Source organism: Hippocampus comes, unplaced genomic scaffold, assembly GCF_001891065.2.
Source record: "Hippocampus comes isolate QL1 unplaced genomic scaffold, H_comes_QL1_v1.1 scaffold92, whole genome shotgun sequence".
Taxonomy (NCBI): Eukaryota; Metazoa; Chordata; class Actinopteri; order Syngnathiformes; family Syngnathidae; genus Hippocampus; species Hippocampus comes.
In genome coordinates, this window is record NW_017805379.1 from 3,254,518 (window position 1) to 3,264,424 (window position 9,907).

At 37.7% G+C, this 9,907-nt stretch overlaps 1 protein-coding gene across 2 annotated transcripts in view; it reads right to left on the reverse strand.

Annotated features, from left to right (window-relative positions):
* The window catches only part of diras1b (DIRAS family, GTP-binding RAS-like 1b), a 25,584-nt gene that overhangs the window by 12,759 nt on the left and 2,918 nt on the right, over positions 1 to 9,907 (reverse strand). The window contains exon 1 of one of the 2 annotated variants that reach the window (XM_019872662.1): positions 9,191 to 9,211. The exons of the other annotated variant lie outside the window; for it this stretch is intronic. The gene's annotated coding sequence lies outside the window, so the exon portion shown is untranslated. Of the gene's footprint in view, positions 1 to 9,190; positions 9,212 to 9,907 lie in introns of those variants that run through there. 2 annotated transcript variants of the gene reach the window in all.

Sequence of the window (9,907 nt, forward strand, 5' to 3'; positions counted from 1 at the left end):
TTCCTCGTGACTCACTCCAGCCAGCGTTTTCGTCATCGTCAAGCCGCTGCAGTAGTGCCGCACTCGCAAACACTCGCAAACACACGCAGGCAACAGCAAACGTGCGCTTCTGCGTGGGCGAACCGACGACGCCAGCCAACGAGCAGACGGACGCCTCGATAACGAGCCAACCAACCGACTCTCAACAAGCCGACCAACTAGAGAACGAACCTACTCAGTAACGACCAACACGCGAACGAACCATCAAACTACCCTCCGAACAGAGACATCACAAAACAACCGCACCAAATAACGAAGCAATCACAAAGCTGGCACAAAAAAACTTGTTCTGCACAACTGCAGCAGTGTATACATGTATGATCCATCGTTAACTTTTTGGGGAAAAAAAATGCATGTGCATTTCATAAATATTTCACAATTGCCACAATTCCAATGACATTATTTCCTTTGGGGTAATATTAATTGGTTGGGAAAGCAAAACGACCGATTAATCGGAAAACAGCTCGTAACGGCGATTAAATCTGTTAGCTACTTATTTCCCGGGCCCTAATAAAAATAATTAATGAACGCATTTCAATAAACACATTTTAGAGGACAAAAGCGCTAAATTAATGCAAAAAAGAAATATCACAGGACTCTTGATCGTCTAAATGTGCAGTGGGCCGGGTAAAGATCCAGGCGGAGTGTCTGTGGCCCACGACCCACACTTTGCTCAATTTTGTGCGCGTGTGTGCGTATGTGTGTGCATTAGACAAGATTGTAAGGCTGTGGTCTCGGCTTAGTCACTAATCACAGAGCTTAACCTTCCGTCTGTCTGCATTGACCCAATTCCCAAGACTTAAGGTTCCCACTCGCCTTCCTAGAAAAGACCGCGAGCCACAAAAGCAAAATTCATAACTGACTTGTGATTGTTTGTGTCGTCCAAATAGTTGTGTGTGGAGTGCCTTCTCGGTCATTAAGAGGAAGAATAAAAACCAGGTAAGTCTTATGATCTGGCCTACGTACCTGAGAACGAGCTCTTTTGTGCATTTAGTATGGAACAATGTTGCATAATAACCTCCATGTTGAGTTTCGCCAAACATGACTTGAAGCCAGGCCAGGCCAAAATCCAGGGCCACTTTCAAGCGATAGACAGAATCGTGCCTCTGGACAGCACGGCACTTTTTTTTGTTGTTGTTGTTTTTATGTTTACACACAGATGTTTTGGGTCCCACCCATAATTTTGTTTCTACACAATTTTTTCACCCAAATGTTTGGGGTTTTTGACCGACATGTTTTTACACAAATGATTTTTGTTCCTATGAATTTTTTCAAACATATTTTTGTCCAAAGGATTTTTTTCAAGTAGCCACATTTTTCTACTCCACCTCATCTTTACACACATTTTTTAAATACACAACTTTACCCAATTTTATAGTTTTTGTTTTGTTTTGGGTTGTTGGCCTACATTTTTTAAACAAATTATTTTTATTCCCCCAAACTTTCTTCAAAATATTTTGGGGGCCAAATCCTTTTGTTTAGTTTGGCACATTTTTTTTTTCACACTTTACTTCAAACCATTTTTTTTTACGGCACATGTTTTTTAGAACATTTCTTTTTTGCCAAGATGTTTTTGTTTCATTAGCCACATTTTTTACTCCACCTCATTGTTTACCCCAACATTTTTTTTGGTCAAAATGTTTTTGTTTAATTCACCTTTTTTTTTTTTTTTTTTTTATACTCCACTTCATCTTTTACCCAAACACATATTTTTGCCCAAAGGATTTTGTTTCATTACCCACAATCCTTAACTGCACTTGATTTGCATACAACTTTGTTTGTAGCTAGTTTTCTTCCCAAACATTTTTTTAAATCCATTCAGTTTTTTTGCACCTTTTTAATTTGCCATATTTTGTGAACAGATTTTTCTTTTCAATACCTACCCTTTTTTTTTACCAAGCTATATTTTCCACACAATTTTTATTTTATTTTTTTTCCTCAACTTCTGTTTAGTTATTCCAGTTTTCATAGCTTCTAGGCAGTAATGCACAGCTCAACTTAAGAATTTCACTGCATGTGCCACATACACAGGTCTGCACAGTAATGAGAAGGAGGAGGGAAGTGCCCATTCCTCACAAATGTTTGCTTTTCGTGTCAGGGCGACAAAACTATTCATCTGAGGCGTCTTACAAGGCTTCTGATGTTGAGTGATGTGACATCAGCATCATCTTCCTCAGTTAGTAAACGCGAGGAGTCAGACGTAACGTGATCACATGTAAGAGTACGGTGTAATTAGCACACAGCTGCGTGTATTAGCGCCGCGTATTAGCCTGACCGGGGCAAGCCGGAGCATCTCTGGCTAGGAAGCTGCTAATACCGCAACTTGTCATGATGAAGAGTCACATCGGCTCACCCTTGTCGCTAATATGGAGCAATCATCCCTGTTTCACATTTGATGTCCCCCCCGCCCCCCTCCTTGCAGCGCATCCGGAAAGAATTGTATACATTTTGTTATGTTGCAGCAGGGGTGGGCAAAGTGTGGTCGGTGGGTCACGTACTGCCCACTAAGCTGTTACATGAACAAATATTTTTATACATTTTATATATAGAAATATTTTTTAAACAATTTTATGGTTTGATTCATTTTTTTAAATGGGTTAGTTTCATGTATTGCATTAATTGATCCTATTAAATACATGGTAACATGATTTACTACAAAATCAAAAATAGTATTGAAAGAAAGCCACATTGATCTCTTTTATCATTTGATGAAATTGGTGTTGATGCAATTATATTGACAACATCTTACGTACATTGTGCAGTCTATTTGACCGTGTAATAAAATTATAATGAATTAAATTAAAAAAGTAAAGCTCTCATTTTTACATAGTAAAATACATGTTAAATTTATATCAATTATTAAACTTTTGATTTCTGAAATCTTTTTGTGTTAGTTGATTATAATCCAATAATTATAAGTAATAAAAAAATTTAAATGTTTTTTTTTTTTTAATGAAAGACTTATACATACTTTTGAACTTCATTTTTGGGGGGATCTTGAGATCAAAAATAGAAACTATTTTTCAAAATTCACACACAGACACACACAAAAAAAGGTTGTCATTATGAGGTGTTGGTGATTTAACCCAGTTTGGAATAAGGCTGCAACATAAAATGGGGATAAAATCAAACAAATCTGCAAAGTATTCATTCACAGCAAGTCACATTTTCCACTTTTTGAAATATTTGCACAAAATATTTTACTTTGTCATTAAAGGTTGTTTTGTGTGTATATTTTGAGGATCCCATTATTTTAAACAATTTTGGGAAGAGGGCGATTAAAAAAAACAGCAAAATGTGGAAAAAAATCAAGTGCTGTGAATATTTTCTGGCATCTGGAATGCATTCACATTACATCACTTATTTTTCCCTCCACCAGATTTTGTTCTTTACTTTCAATAAATGTCCAATACATTCCAAATGAAGTGTATTTCTTCTTAGGCTACGTCCATGTGATACAGCTTCCCGCAGTGACAGATGGGAGATGAGGCGGACCACTTGGATCCAGTCGCGCGCGCTTTTTTTTTTTTTTTTTGCTCACTAATTCCGCTCGACCCACACAAAACAACCGCACCAAATAACGAAGCAATCACAAAGCTGGCACAAAAAAACTTGTTCTGCACAACTGCAGCAGTGTATACGTGTGTGATCCATCGTTAACTTTTTGGGGAAAAAAAATGCATGTGCATTTCATAAATATTTCACAATTGCCACAATTCCAATGACATTATTTCCTTTGGGGTAATATTAATTGGTTGGGAAAGCAAAACGACCGATTAATCGGAAAACAGCTCGTAACGGCGATTAAATCTGTTAGCTACTTATTTCCCGGGCCCTAATAAAAATAATTAATGAACGCATTTCAATAAACACATTTTAGAGGACAAAAGCGCTAAATTAATGCAAAAAAGAAATATCACAGGACTAAATAGTTTCTATGTTGCGCTGCTATAAATCTTTCGGCAACGGACTGAACACAGATTTTGCTGTAACACCTAGCAGAAAACAAAGCCACTCACAGTCACATATTCTTTTTCCTCTGCGAAGAACAACGAATATGAATGCCGTAGTGGTGAGCTCCGAGACCGTGTGACAGAAAGGTTTAATTCTTTAAAATTGTATAACCCAATTCCCAAGACTTAAGGTTCCCACTCGCCTTCCTAGAAAAGACCGCGAGCCACAAAAGCAAAATTCATAACTGACTTGTGATTGTTTGTGTCGTCCAAATACCTGTGTGTGGAGTGCCTTCTCGGTCATTAAGAGGAAAAATAAAAACCAGGTAAGTCTTGTGATCTGGCCTGCGTACCTGAGAACGAGCCCTTTTGTGCATTTGGTATGTAACAATGTTGCATAATAACCTCCATGTTGAGTTTTGCTAACCATGACTTGAAGCCAGGCTGGGCCAAAATCCAGGGCCACTTTCAAGCAATGGACAGAATCGTGCCTCTGGACAGCACGCATTTTTCTTTAACCCAATTAATGTTGTTTTTATGTTCACACACAGATGTTTTGGGTTCCACCCATAATCGTGTTTCTACCCAATTTTATCATCCAAGTGTTTTGGGTTTTTGACATACATGTTTTTACACAAATTATTTTTGTTCCTATGAATTTTTTCTGACATATTTTTGTCCAAAGGATTTTTTTAAAGTAGCCACATTTTTTTCTACTCTACTTTATTTTTTACACAGATTTTTACCCAAAGTTATAGTTTTTGTTTTGGGTTGTTGGCCTACATTTTTTTAACAAATTATTTTTATTCCTCCAAACTTTCTTCAAAATATTTTGGGGGCCAAATCCTTTTGTTTAGTTCGTCACATTTTTTTACACTTTACTTTTACCCATTTTTTGCTAAAACGTTTCTTGTTTCATTAGCCACATTTTTTACTCCACCTCATTGTTTACCCCAAAACTTTTTTTGTCAAAATTTTTGTTTAATTCACCATTTCTTGAACTCCACTTCATTTTTTTTTTCTACCCAAAAACATATTTTTGCCCAAAGGATTTTGTTTCATTATCCACCTTTATACACTGCCCTTGATTATTATATGACAAAGTTTGGAACCAGTTTTTCTTCCCAAACATTTTTTTGCACCTTTTTCTCATTTGCCATATTTTGTGAACAGATTTTTCTTTTCAATACCTACACTTTTTTTGGACCAAACTGTATTTTCCACACAATTTTTTTTACCTCAACCTCTGTTTATTGTTATCCAGTTTTTCATAGCTTCTGGGAAGTAATGCACAGCTCTACTTAAGAATTTCACTGCATGTGCCACATACACAGGTCTGCACAGTAATGAGGAGGAGGAGGGAAGTGCCCATTCCTCACAAATGTTTGCTTTTTTTTCCCCCCAACGTTTTCAAATAAATGTGCAATTTGTCTTGGCATAAAATGCGGCTTCAAATCAACATCCAGATCGGTGGATTAAGTCCCACCACCATCCTCATAATCGTCAGAACCACAGTCATCAGCGGAGCGGCCTCATGCGTCACGATGACAAAGAAGGAAGGAAGGCTGCATAGAAGGAAGGAAGGAAGGATGGAAGGGAAGAAGGAAGGATGCGAGGGGGCGCCATTACAGGGCTCATTCATAAATACCGGAGCAGCGCCATCTCACAGAGGTAGCATTATTTTGGGCAGAGGTAACACCCCCCTCTTCCAACCCCGTCGTCCTCCCTCAACGCCTCCCTGTCCAAAGGATTTTTTTAAAGTAGCCACATTTTTTTCTACTCTACTTTATTTTTTACACAGATTTTTACCCAAAGTTATAGTTTTTGTTTTGGGTTGTTGGCCTACATTTTTTTAACAAATTATTTTTATTCCTCCAAACTTTCTTCAAAATATTTTGGGGGCCAAATCCTTTTGTTTAGTTCGTCACATTTTTTTACACTTTACTTTTACCCATTTTTTGCTAAAACGTTTCTTGTTTCATTAGCCACATTTTTTACTCCACCTCATTGTTTACCCCAAAACTTTTTTTGTCAAAATTTTTGTTTAATTCACCATTTCTTGAACTCCACTTCATTTTTTTTTTCTACCCAAAAACATATTTTTGCCCAAAGGATTTTGTTTCATTATCCACCTTTATACACTGCCCTTGATTATTATATGACAAAGTTTGGAACCAGTTTTTCTTCCCAAACATTTTTTTGCACCTTTTTCTCATTTGCCATATTTTGTGAACAGATTTTTCTTTTCAATACCTACACTTTTTTTGGACCAAACTGTATTTTCCACACAATTTTTTTTACCTCAACCTCTGTTTATTGTTATCCAGTTTTTCATAGCTTCTGGGAAGTAATGCACAGCTCTACTTAAGAATTTCACTGCATGTGCCACATACACAGGTCTGCACAGTAATGAGGAGGAGGAGGGAAGTGCCCATTCCTCACAAATGTTTGCTTTTCGTGTCAGGGCGACAAAACTATTCATCTGAGGCGTCTTACAAGGCTTCTGATGTTGAGTGATGTGACATCAGCATCATCTTCCTCAGTTAGTAAACGCGAGGAGTCAGACGTAACGTGATCGCATGTAAGAGTGCGGTGTAATTAGCGCACAGCCGCGTGTATTAGCGCCGCGTATTAGCCTGACCAGGGCAAGCCGGAGCATCTCTGGCTAGGAAGCTGCTAATACCGCAACTTGTCATGATGAAGAGTCACATCGGCTCACCCTTGTCGCTAATATGGAGCAATCATCCCTGTTTCACATTTGATGTCCCCCCCGCCCCCCTCCTTGCAGCGCATCCGGAAAGAATTGTATACATTTTGTTATGTTGCAGCAGGGGTGGGCAAAGTGTGGTCAGTGGGTCACATACTGCCCACTAAGCTGTTACATGAACAAATATTTATATACATTTTATATATAGAAATATTTTTTAAACAATTTTATGGTTTGATTCATTTTTTTAAATGGGTTAGTTTCATGTATTGCATTAATTGATCCTATTAAATACATGGTAACATGATTTACTACAAAATCAAAAATAGTATTGAAAGAAAGCCACATTGATCTCTTTTATCATTTGATGAAATTGGTGTTGATGCAATTATATTGACAACATCTTACGTACATTGTGCAGTCTATTTGACCGTGTAATAAAATTATAATGAATTAAATTAAAAAAGTAAAGCTCTCATTTTTACATAGTAAAATACATGTTAAATTTATATCAATTATTAAACTTTTGATTTCTGAAATCTTTTTGTGTTAGTTGATTATAATCCAATAATTATAAGTAATAAAAAAATTTAAATGTTTTTTTTTTTTAATGAAAGACTTATACATACTTTTGAACTTCATTTTTGGGGGGATCTTGAGATCAAAAATAGAAACTATTTTTCAAAATTCACACACAGACACACACAAAAAAAGGTTGTCATTATGAGGTGTTGGTGATTTAACCCAGTTTGGAATAAGGCTGCAACATAAAATGGGGATAAAATCAAACAAATCTGCAAAGTATTCATTCACAGCAAGTCACATTTTCCACTTTTTGAAATATTTGCACAAAATATTTTACTTTGTCATTAAAGGTTGTTTTGTGTGTATATTTTGAGGATCCCATTATTTTAAACAATTTTGGGAAGAGGGCGATTAAAAAAAACAGCAAAATGTGGAAAAAAATCAAGTGCTGTGAATATTTTCTGGCATCTGGAATGCATTCACATTACATCACTTATTTTTCCCTCCACCAGATTTTGTTCTTTACTTTCAATAAATGTCCAATACATTCCAAATGAAGTGTATTTCTTCTTAGGCTACGTCCATGTGATACAGCTTCCCGCAGTGACAGATGGGAGATGAGGCGGACCACTTGGATCCAGTCGCGCGCTTTTTTTTTTTTTGCTCACTAATTCCGCTCGAGCCACAGCCGAATGCAACGCAGATGGCAAACAAAGAGAGGGAATCCTGCTCTGGATGGCACGTGATGCAACCGGGATGAAGGCCATGTCATCCATGCAAAAAAAAAAAAAAAGTCCCAGAAACGCAAAACGCTCCCTTGTGTGTTAGAAAATAGTAGCATTCAGCATCAGTGTGTCCAACTGACACGAAATCCGGTAGGCGAGTTCACCATGACAAAATGTGAAGAAATCAATAAGGAGCCGTGCTGTGAAGATACGCTGCAAAAAATACTGAGCAATTTCCGGCTTTTTTTTCCCCTGTAAGTGGTGGCATGGCAACCAGATGAGGGGGGGCAAAGACGAGTGTGTCTTGCCTAGAGTCAAGCATGGCAGTGGGAGTTTCATGACACAGGGCTACAACTACAGGACTGGTGTTTTTCCACACATAAAATCAATCAAACGTCGACATCTCACTTTTCTTCCTGGATGTTTTAAAATGAATGGCGAATTACAGCTTGTTTTGTTCAAACAACCACGTCGCCTAGCCTTTGAGTCCGCTAGCTTAATGCTAACGCTAAATAGTTTCTATGTTGCGCTGCTATAAATCTTTCGGCAACGGACTGAACACAGATTTTGCTGTAACACCTAGCAGAAAACAAAGCCACTCACAGTCACATATTCTTTTTCCTCTGCGAAGAACAACGAATATGAATGCCGTAGTGGTGAGCTCCGAGACCGTGTGACAGAAAGGTTTAATTCTTTAAAATTGTAATTATGTCAGTATGGTAAAAAATTATGGAGTGCAATTTTGCATGTTCGGGCTTGAACTGATCCATTTCCAAAGCTGTCAAACTACTTTTTCACACTAACAAAAATCAATACGAAAGTGAAACACAGGGAATACGTGAGTAAATATTCACTACGCCTCGATTTGTTGGAGGGTTTTTTTTTCCCCCCAACGTTTTTAAATAAATGTGCAATTTGTCTTGGCATAAAATGCGGCTTCAAATCAACATCCAGATCGGTGGAATACATCCAATAAAAACAGAAAAAAATTAAAGGTTCTCTGCAATCCAATAGTTGCAACAGATTTATTGATCATGCTTTTTTTAAATCAAACGTCATTTGAATACAATTGAAGTCTGTTTTTTTTTTCAAAAATAATATGCGAATAGGTGTATCCACAGGTGTCAAGCCACAAAGATGCGAGGGAAAATAAAAGATTTTTCCAAACGTGAAAACACCAAATAAGCTCTTTCAAGAAAAATAAGTGTGTGTGTGAGTGTGTGTGTGTAAAATGGTCACACCTGCGTGTGCGTCTCCTCCTCGTCGTCGTCGTCGTCACGAGCGCAAAAACGAGGGGAGGGGGCAGAAAAAAAAATCAAAGTCGGAAGGTTTAAAAAAAAAAGGTAAAAAAAAACAAACAAACAAAAGAAAAGAGACAGAGATTTTTTTTTAAAGCATCGTGAACGCGCTTTCACGTCGAGCTCATCGTCGTCCCGGTTTGTGCCACGGTCGCTTGGCCCCTCTCCTCTTCTCGCTCTCTCTCACCATCTCCTCCTCCTCCTCGTCGTCGTCGTCTCTCTTTCTTTCCGTTCCTCTCTTTTTGCCTCTCCCACTCGGACGTGGGAGGGGCTACACGTCCTCCTTTCCCTTCTCGCTCACGTCGTGAGTTGTATTCGCAGCCCTGACAAATACAACAATAAAGTTCTGTACTGTACATATGGAAATTAAAAATAATAATGATAAAAAAATGATGTCAAGAAAAGCTGACTATAAAAAAGGCATTCAATGCGTCGTGCGTTTCCACAACTTTTTACACAATGTAGCATAGTAGTCCTAAGTGTTCATCAAAGCAAGATTTTATGCCCAAAAATGTGTACAATGCGGACCTTGACTTGTTCGTATAATTTGTCCGGAATGCAAAACACTTGTGATTTTCCACCAAAATGGGCTGCCCCAGCCCCCCTAAAAAAAAAAAGAGAAAAAAAATCTTACAAAAAGGTGAATCCACAGATGTTGAT